Below are 13,443 nucleotides of genomic sequence, written 5' to 3' on the forward strand. Positions count from 1 at the left end.
AAAAAAATGTATACAGATTTCCAACACGGTCCAGTCAATCTGAGTCAGTCTGTGCTGTTGAGTGCAGCTCATTTGCAACGAGCCGATTGCTTACCTGTGTTATTTGGCACTTAAATTGCAGTCCTGCAACAATTACTATTTAGGGATTTTTTTTTTTTTTTAAATCTGACTCTGAAAGTAGTTTATATGAACTTGCCTAATGTGAATTCTCCTGCAAGTGGTTGCAGACTTGTTCCTGTCTTTGAAACAACCATTTAGAAGGAAACAAGATTTCAAGTTCACCGCAATCCACTTTCCCCCAGCATAAAAAAAAAAATAAAAAATTAAATACAATTTAAAAAAAAAAAAAATGTACCAATGTAAACTCTCTAGCTCATTAAAGGAGACACCTTTTATTTTTTTCCTGTGATCCTATTACGCAATATCGGCCAGTCTTTTACTTTTTATTGTCATTTCCTTCCGTGAGCACTGGTGGGTTGAAGGACAACAGTAGCACTGTACTTCTGTTATTTTTTTGTGTATTCTAATCCATGTCTGGGGAGGTGCTAATGAAAACAAGAGTTATATCTCCTCAAAGCTGATCGTATTTTCTCCTAATGAAACAATGAAGCTAAAGAAGCCTTCTCTGAAAAACTATTAAAAAAAGAAAAGAAAAACAAGCAATGATCGCATATTCCCATCTGCATTTTGTTGTCAGAGTCTTGTTACTTAACATCTTGTAACTACTTCAGTAGGTTTTGTTTTTAAAATGCATTACATACTGGAGGAAGCTATCAGAATCAGAGAAAACAAAACCACAGGAGGTGCACAGTAGAAAAAATTTCCACAACTGTAAGACAGCCAGCAGACATAATAAGGACTGTAACTGGAAACTACTATTCATTGCCCAATGGGATTGGGAAAAAACAAATGTGAATAAATGGAATTAATAGAATTAAAAGTCCTGTATTTGAGAATGTGGAAGTTAAATTTAAGAAACTCTTTTTTGCTTTAATCTATAAAAATATGATCTATTAAATGTAAATGCTGTTTGTCTGGTTTTGTAATCTTCCTGCAATGTGAAGCGCAAGAACGTCTTTTGTAGTTGTCATGTTATCATGAATCCAAAGTTTCACAATGCAAAATGTACAGTCATGTACAACGCTGCAAAGCTCCACCGTTTCTCAAGCTTAATAAAGAAAAAAAAAAAATGTCATTATCATGTCAAACTTAAGCTGCTGTGAAAGTATCTGGTACCAGGAAAAATAAAGCTGCAAAAAATTTTAAAGTGAAGAAAATGAAGTTAAAGTTCAAAGTCTTTCTGACTTGCTAAATGGACTGGTTCTTGTATAGCCCTTTGCTACTCAAGCACCCAGAGCGCTTTAGTTTTTAGGTCTTTTACACACTTAAAAACTCACCTCTACTCATCAGAACTGGATACTTACAAGTTCCTTCCATTAAAAAAAAATATATATATATTTTCATGCTTTATTATTTAAAGTTAGTTATGTATATGAAGATAAAGAACAGGGGACTACTTTCATTTGTATATACAACTGTGCCTCACTTGTCCAGCGGATAAAATTTATAATGAACATGCATTTGTATCTTTTTATAACACAGTAAAGGAAGTGCATGTCAACTTGAATAATGCCATCTTAAGTTTACCTGTCTTGTCCATGCTTTGCATATGTATGAGACGCATGGAGCAGAGTGTACAAGAGTGAGTATACGGGGACCGTGAGTCTTTAGATGTCATGTGTTGCTACAAATCTAGTTTCCTTATCAACAGGTCTGACAAGCAGAGCTTAACTGTATGATTGTAGAGGCTCCATTGTAGCTTTATTATTTTGTTAAACAACAACAGGTTTTATATTGAAGAGGCTATGATGTAGAACCATCTTAGCTACATTTGTGCTGTTTGCCTAAGTTGCCCTGCAATGTTGAAAAGATCATGGCAGATGGTAGTAGTAGGCAAAAGTGTGCAGGAGGAAATAACAATTAAAGTTGGGCAATATGTAAAAATATTCCAACCAACAATCGTCAGTCCAATAACCGACGATAGTCGATATATTCGAAAATGTGCAGACTTTTTGATGGCCGGAGCAATATAATCATGCATGGACTGATTTGAGCATTTAGAACACAGAAGAAGTCCAAACAAGGATGAACTAATTGCCAAATTGCACACTGGAGGAGAAGGTGCAGACAGAAATGGACTGATACCTCAGCGAGGAGGTCGTAGATGGAGAAGATGATACACTGGCTTTGTGGAAAATGCATGAAGAACGTTTCCCACTGATGTCACACATGGCACGGAAATATCTGTGTATACCAGCCACAAGCACACCTTCAGAACGCGTCTTCAACACCGCTGGTAATATTGTTAACCACCTCCACACACTGCTAAAACCTGATAAACATGCGGATTTTCCTGTCAAAGAATTTATAAAACTTTGTTTGGAGGGAATATTTTACCTTCTTTTGTTTGTTTCAGTATTAATATAGCTACTTTCTGAATAATTCATTCATTCATTCATTCATTCATTCGAGATGCACCAAATCACACAAAAGACTTAACTTTACGCCTGAGGGTTTTTTTTAATGTTCGCTGGAAGAGACATTTTTTTATTTTTAACTTTTTTGTTGACTGGTCGAGTGTGTAAGATAGATAAACAGAGGCTGAACAGAGGCTACTGCCATTCTTTCTTTACATTATGAGTTTGAGTGAATCATAATTTCTTATTTTAACCTGAAATTTTATAAAAAGATGGATTTAGCTCCCAAGCATTGGAGACCAATGCCTGAACACCCAAATAGGTCCCATTTAAAATTCCATGTATAGTACAAATTCTTTTGCTTGAAATGCCTAACCCTAATTGCTACAGTGCATTTCTAAAGCAAAAATGCTCCAGCAAAGGTTTGATTACTGGTTTTGTTCACCACATGTTCTAGAGCGTTCACTACTTACAAAATATGCACGCATGTGGTCATGAGGCAATGAGGTGCCAGGCAAAACCTTACATGACAGGGTACACGTGAACAGTTCTGATTTCACTATGAGGGAGGGGGTGAGGACTGCAAAGAGACTGCAAGGACATGTTTACATTGCTCCACTGGCAGCAAGTTAACCAGAGTTTAGTAGACACAGAGATCCCTCAACAGTAGAGTAACAAGGACAACATGGCTGTAAATACTCCAAAACTGATCAACATAAACAGTGCGTTTAATAAGCAGGTTTGACTGATGATCAGAGTTTGATGAGTCACAAAATTGGAAAAAAACCCTCAACTGACAACCACAAAAATTAACACATGATGAAAGGTAAGTGTTACAAAGGTAAGTGTTTCAAACAAAACCATTTCAGGTTTCGTTTGAAACCTGGACCTGTTTGCTGGTTCAGGAAGCGCAGTGAGCTTACCTTTTTACTTTTATCTCTTGGTGCGACAGGGGAGCAGGGCATTTCATGCTACACCAGCATGGCTCTTCAGCTGTTAACACTCGCCTCATCAGACCTCAAGTTACCCAGAGGCTGCTGGGATACTTCCTGTCATATAGATGACTCGCTCTTTTTGTGTGTTGTATGTAGTTTTGTGGGTTTTTTCTGGTCTAAAATATGATTACCTCTTCTTTTTTCCTCTATTCAAGCAGATAGTAACCTCACGGAGAACACCACTATTTCAAGTTGCTGTAAACTTTCAGCTGATGAGGAAGTGAGAAAAAAAAAGGAAAAAAGTGTTTCTAATTTCCCTGTTCATGAGAATTGTAAGGGAAGTGGGTTAATTTGGATTCACCAGTTAAAAACAAACCAACAAGCAGGACAGACAATAACATTTAGATCAGGAGATGTTCCCCATTTAATTGCATTTTCATCCTGTTCTCAAAGCATCACCTACACCCACACAGCATGCCACCAGCAGCATATGAACAGATTTGTTACTGTAACAGTACACTTTGCTTATAGGTCATTCCACCTCCTACAGCCTCAGGCATTTTTCCCACCAAGCCCTGCAGCGATTAAAAACTAAATGCATCCCTTGTTGCTTAAAAGGTGATGCAATCCTTTAAGTCTACTTGAGCCAGAGTCTTGCTGGACCTCACAGTAGGACAACCAGTTTCACCTGCTCATAACAGTAGGGACCAATTACCTTAGTTTGGCCAACTGTACAGTTTCATAATCAGCTTTGAAAAAATAAATAAAAATGCATGACCTGGGTTTTTACAGAAAGTTATACAATTTCAATAAAAGTGGGTCATCGCAAAGAAAATGTAACTGAAGTTCATTACAACACTTTACAACAACAAAAAAAAAAAAGATGAAAAAAAACTGGCTGTGGCCTGACACATTTAAAAATGTGCAAATCTGGGTTATGAATTAGCAGGTGGGTGCAGTCTGCATAGGTTGGATAATGAGGTCAAACTCATTTTCATTGTCTGCAAAATGTATAAATATTGGAGAAAAAAAATTCAGCTGTATGTAAAGACACAGCACCAAACCCAAAGAACGCTTACAATCATTCTGTAATCAAATATAAACACAAATTGTCACAGGGCTGCTTTTGTACAACATGAACTTTTTCACAATTCGTATAATTCGTGGAGGATGTCAACTCAATTGACGGGCACAGAGTGCTTTTAATCTTTTGAGATATATTTTTTTTATGCTCCATGTGAGAGTAGTACTCTTCCTGCAAACGGGAACCCTCTGAGTGATGCAAGTGCACAGCCATCTGTACAGTCTACATCTAAGCACACTGTTGACACATCAGCAGCCAGCATATTTTTAAATTTCCGTGTGAACATCAGCTGTGAAAGCAACGGTTGGAGCTAAAAATAGAAGTAAATAAATAAATAAATAAAAAAGGACCAACAGTAAAATCCAGGCTTTATTGAGCCCAAATTCAAAATATTCAACTCAGGAATATGCACCTACATGAATATGTTTAACGTGCGTAATCTAGTTTCTTCAGCAGGGATGCATCACGCTGGCAACAAAGAAAAATTAGCCATAAAAATAGCAACTTTTTCCAACCCTGACCAAGTTGATTTTTTGGCCAAGGTTTTTTTTGTTTTGGTTTGGGTTTTTTTAAACTTAAACTCAATTGAGCATTTTTTTCTGATAAAAGGATAAAATGTAAAATCTGTCTTGTGATTGAAAGCACCAAAAAAAAAAAAAAAAAAAAAAAAAAAGTATACGCTCAGGGAAACAAATAAGGAAAAATATATCCACAAACAAGCATCAACTTATTAAAAGTTGTGCTGTTGAAATTTTGACTGAGAGCAATTAACTAACCCTCTGATTTTCTCTAGTCTTATTGCCATAAGCAAATGAAGCAACTGAAATACAATCATGAGAAAGGCAAAACTCAAACTGTGTGTTGAAATCTGCACCGATGCAACGCTGCTGTTCTGAGCATTTTGGCAGCTTCCACACATGAAGCGTTATCACTACATTACTTTTACTCTATTAGACATTTGTGTGAAATGTTGTCAAAATTCATGCTGCTTGAGTTTGAGTTAAAATTTCTATTTGTTATAGCATTTACAAGAATGATGATCATCTAATCAACCTAATCTCAGGTCTTCAACAACCTATTTCATTAGAGTTTAAACATAATTTGTCTACAATTTCACCATTAAGACTAAAACCATCAGAGCTGTAACTTGTCACTAAACCTTTTAGTGGTCCCCCACACTCGTTTCAGAACTCGAGGGGGCCAATCTTTCCAAGCTGTTGCACCCAGTCTGTGGAATGCACTTCCTCAATTTCTACAGTGTCTGGACTCGGTGGAGACCTTCAAAAAGCTTTTAATTAGGCCAGGGTTTTTATTATGCATCTATGACTGTATTGTGTTTTATTACCTTTCTTGTGAAGCACTTTGTGACATATGTCTGTGAAAAGTGCTAAATACATTAGTACAGTTTCATAATCATCAGTTCCTCCTAAAAATGACAGACTTACAAACGGTGATGCATTTTCTGTTGCACACCTAATCACTTCTTAGGAATTACTAATCACTTTGGTAAGTTTAACCTTTTAATATTAACAGAAATTTAAAAACACACCCAGCACACAGACACATTTTGCAGAGGAAGTTTTGCATGCCACGTGATGCGTGGTGGTGTAATACGGGAGGACACGTAACACATGCGCTCAGAGAGATAAAGAGATGCTTTTTTGAAAAGGAGCTATGAAGACCATAAGTCTCCTTGCAGACAGGGATGCTAGCAGAGTGTCCCTGTCGATAAAAGAGCCTTACAATGAACAATTAAGGTAACCAGAAAAATGCTTAACCAGCTTTCATCGAACAGACTCCTCTAAAAACCAAGTCAATAGGATTCATTAAATTATTTTAGCCAATTTAAGGCAGAACATTGGGTATTTAACAACATATGGGTTCTATGACATCAAATTAAATATAATATTGGGTCATGACGTGACCTGGTGGAAAGCTTGAACTCAGATGGACCACTCCCATTAAGCAAGCAGACAGTAAATAGAGGTCCTCTTTAGTATGGCGGTAGCAGTCCATTCATCATTTGTCATGCTGCTCATTAAATTTTTATGAAACTTACACAAGACGTGGGTTATTGCTCTGTTCCAATAGTTACAAAACTGGTCAGCCTGAGGAAATGTCACATGATTAACACAAGTGTGACAAAAACTGGATGAACTGTGGATAAATCCATTTTTTATCTTGAAATTTATTCAATTATATTTCTAATAGCATTTTGTTTTGGAGCTGAGGCTAAAAGTAGAATTAGCATTACTGTCTGCAGCATAAAAAAAACAAAAAAAAAAAACTTATGCTCCATAAAATGTCAGAAAACAGTTTGTTATGAATATAAAAGTAATTTGCTTTGCTGGGCCTGCACAAAATCCATTATACTAAGAGAAAACAGCCATTTTGTAGATAAACTAGTTGAATGTTGCTTCAGCTGTACTAACAGATAATCATAAAGATTCTGTCCATAAAAATTGTGAACCGAAAGGCTGACAGAGCGACTGCAGAAGGCTACCACTTTGGTGTCCTCAGACTCATCTCTTATTGGTTCAGATGATATGGCTAAATTGGCTTTATCAGGTGGAGACCTCCAGCTCACACTAGAGTGACCTGCAGACGATTGTGAAGTAGCAGGAATAAGAATTCCTACCCACCTCTGAGTCTGATGCCATGCTTCAGGGAAATGGATGAAGTGCCAACCTTCACCTTGTGTCAAAGACCAGTTGTTTTCCAAATGGAAGACTTAGAGAATCTCACGGTCTTGTTCATGATAAATGCTGACAGATGGATTGAGGTTGCATCTGCAGTGATGCCACACCGGTGTGTTGTGATAAAGAGAGTTGCCCATAAAAGCGAAGCTGTCGAGTTACCAGTCATTCTATGTCCCTAAGTTCATCCATTTTTACGAGCTTTGGGTAAAGAATGAGATCACAGGTACAAGCAGCACCCTTTCTCCAAAGGGTGATTGGCCTCTCTCTCAAAGATAGGGTGAGGAGTTTAGTCATTCTGGCGAGGCTCAGTATTGCCGCTACTCCTCCTCCACTTATATGCTGAAACCTGGCCCCAGATATGCAATACAAAAAAAGGATGGATAATGGGGAACAATGAATTCTGAAAAATTTATTTAAAAAAAAAATAAATATCCCTCATCAAGGTAAGCACTCAAACTACATATCTCTACCAAGGCCAAACTTCCTCCATATCATGTAGGAACTGGGTGCCTCAATTCATAAGTATATGCGGATCCACAGGTATTCTCCTGAGATTACCAGGAAAATGTCTCACAATATTTCTTATTCCAATTTTACGTACATTTGTGAAGATATGAAGCAAATTGCCCAGGTTCTCCACACTAAACAAGAAGTACTTACTAATTTTTTCCTGTTCTGATTTGATACCTTACTCTCAGGCAATGGCTGACAAGTACAAGCAAGTACTACCCATTGTCACTGACATTTGATCCAGCTTTTTGAGTCAGGAACAAAGACCGTGCAAAAGATGAATATAGGTATCACACAGTGGTGGCCATTAAAAAGAATGCAGGTTATAGGCACTTCTCAGACCTCAAATAGTGTTTTATACTGTCTAGGTAAGGACAGAGACAAATATCAATCCCTATACAGAATCCTACATGAAGGAAAAACTAAAAATCTTAGAACCAGATTGACTTCAAGGGTTAGTGATGTTTATTTTAAATCACTTCCCAGTCTGACCAAGCCCCAATTCTAGTAAAATCTTCATGCAAAGTGGTATATAACATTGAGTCATCCTGCTAAAAAACAGACAAAACCAACTAATTGCATAATCTCATTTGTGAAGGTAATTTAACACATATGGGTGTCCTCAGGTGGGGTGCAAGTATTATAAAAAATTTCCAGTATTAGCATCATTTGAAGTACAATGTAGACACAATAAGGTTGGTTTTAAGGGATCAGTATGGATCTGAGAGGACCTCTACAAACATAATCTGAGGCTGTGGATCAGGTTTCAAGTTCTAAAATGTTTATGTAAACAATTTTACATAAATTCACTCAGATCAGTCATTTTAATATTTAGGATATATTTTAAAGGAATTGGTCTTCACTACACAAACACTAGCATCTAAGGAAAAACCACTTATACACAATCACCAATAAATCAATAAATGGCTTCAGTGGGCACTTCCATCCACACATCCCTCCTCCCCCTTAGAGAAAAATCTTTTTTCTTGGGGGGGGGGGGGATCCATAGAATCCTCATTTTAATTTTACAACTCATTACATCAAGCCAGATGTGACCCAGAAGAAAAGAAGGGTAAAACAGCGCAAATAATCATAATCAACAGCTGTAAGGGTAGGCAGACATACACAAACAAATTCCTCTGTGAGGGAAATGTATGGACGTTGCAATTTCAAAACAATCCTAAGACAAAACAACAGCTCAGAAACAATGCTCCACTAATGCTAAACATAATAAATTATTCACATAAGAGGTTAATACAGCAGGGTATGTTTTTCAGTATTTGTTACGCAAGAGTCATATGGGCTGCCATGCTGGTTTTACCCATTTAATCCACACCTTAATCAATTATATCAAACGAACAAACAGGAATTTAGACGGCTGCATGTGTAGCTGTCAACTTTATAAAACAGATTCCTTTTATTTCTTTTTCTAGCAGAAAATCAATGTTATAAAGCTATAAATAAAACAGAAGTCAACACCACACAAGCAGACACATTTACACAGTACAGTAGGAAGGCACAGCATGACCCAGCACTACAGTGTAATCTTAGTCACATGCTGCCTACACCAAAAAGGGCCAGAATCTGCGACCCAGTTTGCCTCTATGAGTCTTGTCCTGGCCCCGACATTCTGTTAGGTGAGCCACTGCTCTTTTCAGTGTGACCAAGATGAAATGGTTTAACGGATTAAAAGGAAACAATGTCCAGGATGACTGCAGTTTAGTGTACAACCTTAACCGAACTGGAAATAAACCACACTGAAGTCAGAGAAGTACCTTATTTTACAGTAGCATCGAATAAATACACAGAATGTTTTTAGCATGACTCACAGTTGATATATAAACTAATGGTAATACCACTGCTGTCCATGAACAACCTGTTCATGGACAGCTAGTTATTATTTTTTTTAAACATAACTGACAGATGAGAGAGGGGTGCCGCTTTGTGGGAACACTGGCAGGAAAATTTCATCACTTCATCCACTGCTCTAAAATAATCTTTTCCATCAATTTCCATCTTTCTTTGTTTTCCTTTTGCTGTTGACAGGACTGGTTCTTAGCCATTTTCCTCCTCCTCAGCACTATGTAGCATCTTTACTTTCCTTTGTTTCCTTGACGTGATCGTGACCCACCACAATTAAATCTCAACCACTGACCTTTGCTCTTGCCAAACAACCAGAATTACCACTTTCCTCAGTTTGGCCTATCAGTCAGGCATTCCATCTTTAAGGTTTTTTGAGGATAACGGATGACAGAGCTTCAAAGGGAACACCTGGTCCCAACAGCCTGTCACATTTCTTTCTATTTCAAGTGCTCCACTTTCATTTGGTCCCCAATATGAATAAGTGTGACTGGCTAAACAGCTTACAGAACAATCTGTGGTTACAAATGGCTTTTCATCTGTATCTTCCCCTTTCTTTCAGACAGTCACTGCTGCACTCACTGAGCTCCCCCCCTCTACATCACAGCACCTATGGATCAATAGCTCATACATCTGCCCCAAGGTTTATTAACTGCCATCTGTTACATCTGAAAGACTGAAAACATTATTAGGGCTGGGCCATATCATACTATACCAATGCATGAGTTAAAATTACCTACCACGCAAATAAACAAGACAAGCCCAAACACTTAGAGCAAGAGCTTTGTCAATAGTATTGAAGTAGTTTGCCTGTTTACAAGAGGTCAGACCGCCAACAAAGCACAATTCTTTGGCTGTTTCACCTCTTGAGGGGGAGAAAAATAAAACAAATCATATAGAAAACCAAAAACACCACAGACAACAAGTACAATCAAGTATGACAGCATGCAAGGAGATATTAGCAACTGGTGATGTGTGACCCAAAAGTAAACGAACCAATGGCACATCACTGGAGCACTCGCTAGGTGCACTCAATATGACAGGAACAAACATTGCATGGAAATTAAGGATGTAGTTAAATGGTGGAAAAGCAGGGCTTTAAACAGCGAGTTAAAACATCCCAGACTTAAGCTGCATCATCGTATATAATGCTGTGTCACTACAATTGCACTGTAATAATGCTGGTATTGGCACTCTGATAAAGCCAGACTTCAGTTTAGGTAGTCTGTCATCGATGACTGTAGATTACTGGGAAAGGATGGAAAACGCCCATCATTCTGTGTTGCAAACACCAATAAAACTTAGTATTTTTTTCTATATTGTCATAAATATCATTTTAGTAAATTTCCTTAAAACCCCCATTATCTATGAAGAAAATGGCTGATTTTAATCTACTATCCGGATAACATTCCTAAGAAAAATCCTTTAAATATTCTTTAGCTGTATTTGCACTTCTCAGTTTTTCATAATTTAAGTTCAACAACTACTTAATTATACTTGTATGGGTTTATATTTGGGATTACATACATGTCTATTAACCCAGGACATCACTCCTTGTGTATGCATCCTTTTCTTTTGCATGTAGTAGGTCAGAAAAATCTTGAGCTCAAAAGCAGGTCACCTCCATGTCGATGCATACTACCTGTGAATATTCATCACCAAGAAAAACAGCTACACAAAATTAAATAAAAGAAAATCTAAAAACTAAACTAAACACAGCTGAAGAAAAAAATGTCACAAATCTTGTCCACTCAAGTGCTGTGAAAACTACAGGTTAAATGACATAGGATAATACCTTGCATGTAAGGGTGGTGCAGGGATGTACTACAAGCACTAACAGACTGCAGTAAGAATTTTCAAAAACACAATTTTAGAGGGGGAAATGAGGCTAGAGGAATTGTTTATTTGTGGACGGGACACAAATGTGCTACTGGCCATTTGGTCTGGCAAAAGTATTTATTTAAAGCTTACAGAAAACCAGCTATGTTACACCACGGTATTTATTTGGTAAATGGAAAAAATGCACTAAATCCCCTGCTTAAACAGCAGTTGCGTTGTGTGTTTTGTGGAAGAAATTTATATCAAATCAGTCCACAACCCCATCAATGCTGGCATTATAACTAATGTCAGCAGTTTGAAAGAATAAAACGGCCAAATCTCAGTCATATTACAGATTAAAATATCTCATGGATTGCATTACTGTGACACTTCTCATGACAATTGTGACTGATCTGAGGACCCTGATGATGACAACCACAAGCTGAAAGCATTACTTTCACAACAAAGCCCCGTGTAAGCAGGTGCAGTTGTATCAAAGGTCCCTGCTCTGAGAATGGCAGTTTCATTTGAAATTTAAACTACTCAGAGAGGAAAATAAAGCAGTCGAGCTGCTACCTGGAATCTGGGTGTTGATACAAAGTAAATTTTATAATGCAATTCTCATGCAATCGTAAATAGCCATGTCACCTCCAGGCACTGCCCATTTGGCTTTTGGGTTGGGTTTTTTGGGCCACTTATTGGTCATGTGATAGATGCACATGTACTGTGAGCATACACCCACCTGCCTAGCCACGTTTCTAGGACACTGCCATTATCAATTGCCAGTAAATCCTAAAAGCCAAATGTGCATTAGTGTAGCAGTTAGTGCTGCTTGATTCATTAAGGGTTTTTATTCATGCATACTTAGCCTATCTGTATTATGTTTTGTGTGTTGTAAGAGTCACAATAAAGCCCTCATTATCTAGAAACCTTGATACATCTGCCCTAAACCTCATACTGATAAGTAAAAAAATATATGAGCTAAAGAGGAGAAAGGTGACTAGTACTGGAACCCTAACAGAACCCTGGCTATCTGGGCCTTTATTTTCACGGTCACACTTTCAGCATCAGCATCGCCACGGTCGAGGCGGCCCACGAAGTCCTCTGAGGAGAGAGAGAGAGAGAGAGAGAGAGGGGAGCTCACACACCTCTAACCGCTAGCGGTTATCTTCTGCCAACTCCAGCCCCTAAACTGAGACGGCGTACAGAGTGGGAAACCAACGCAGGGGTGCCTAACACTCACAAGGCACTGGAATTAAAAATAACGTGGCACGTTTTGCACTCACCTACCTGATAAAAGAGTAGACAGAGTCCACTTCCCTTCTCGGCTAACGCTGGCTTGTCCCCGTGGCTTGTGTTGTTGAAGCTGTGCGAGGCGGGAGGCACGCGCAGACGACAGTTGAAGGCGGAAAGTGGCTCACACGCGCGCAGCGGACGGCGGCGAAGAGATTGGGAGACTGTCCTTAAACCCAGTTCTTCCTAGACGACCTGCTTCCCCTCGGTTTCGAAACAGCTGCGCGTGGACGGATTTCGCCTTTCATAAAGCCACGGGAATGACGCTCATCAGGACGCATGCCCACATCGCCCGTGACGTCGGGTGCCTATGTAAGCTTTCGCCCCACCTTAACCAATCAGAAGCGACTTAGAACGTGACGCAGCCCAGACTCCCCCCCTTCAAGGACAGGTTCTGTAATTATAACCCCGCTTGTATAACCTGGCTGTAAGTTTTCTGCAGCCTCCTAAACAATTAAAACGAGCTTTCGGGGCTCTGGGCTTGTATTGTGTATTTAGGGTTCTGTGGAGAACATCCTCACACAGAACATCACATCCTTGGGAACAGCTGTGTTAAGGACCAAAACGCTCTTCAGAGAGTGATCCGTACAGCAGAGCACTGCTACAGGATTGCTCTCCCTCCACTTCAGGACACCTACACCAGGAGATGCCGGACTAGAGCAGCGCAGATACTGAAGGACCCGTCCCATCCTGGCAACAAACTGTTCCAACTTCTGAAATCATCCGGGCTAGGACAGAGAGACTCAAGAGGAGCTTGTATCCCCAAG

The 13,443-nt window shown here is 38.8% G+C and overlaps 1 protein-coding gene across 7 annotated transcripts in view; it reads right to left on the bottom strand.

Moving 5' to 3' along the window:
• The window catches only part of slc23a2 (solute carrier family 23 member 2), a 37,857-nt gene extending 24,885 nt beyond the window's left edge, over window positions 1-12,972 (bottom strand). For 2 of the 7 annotated variants that reach the window (XM_082555412.1, XM_082555410.1), the window contains exon 1: window positions 12,674-12,972. The gene's annotated coding sequence lies outside the window, so the exon portion shown is untranslated. Of the gene's footprint in view, window positions 1-12,669 lie in introns of all 7 variants that reach the window. The other 5 variants (XM_082555413.1, XM_082555411.1, XM_082555416.1 and 2 more) reach the window with 3 other exon arrangements.
• Window positions 12,973-13,443: the final 471 nt, after the last annotated feature.

This window comes from Aulonocara stuartgranti (assembly GCF_965226115.1).
Source record: "Aulonocara stuartgranti genome assembly, chromosome: 12".
Lineage (NCBI taxonomy): Eukaryota > Metazoa > Chordata > Actinopteri > Cichliformes > Cichlidae > Aulonocara > Aulonocara stuartgranti.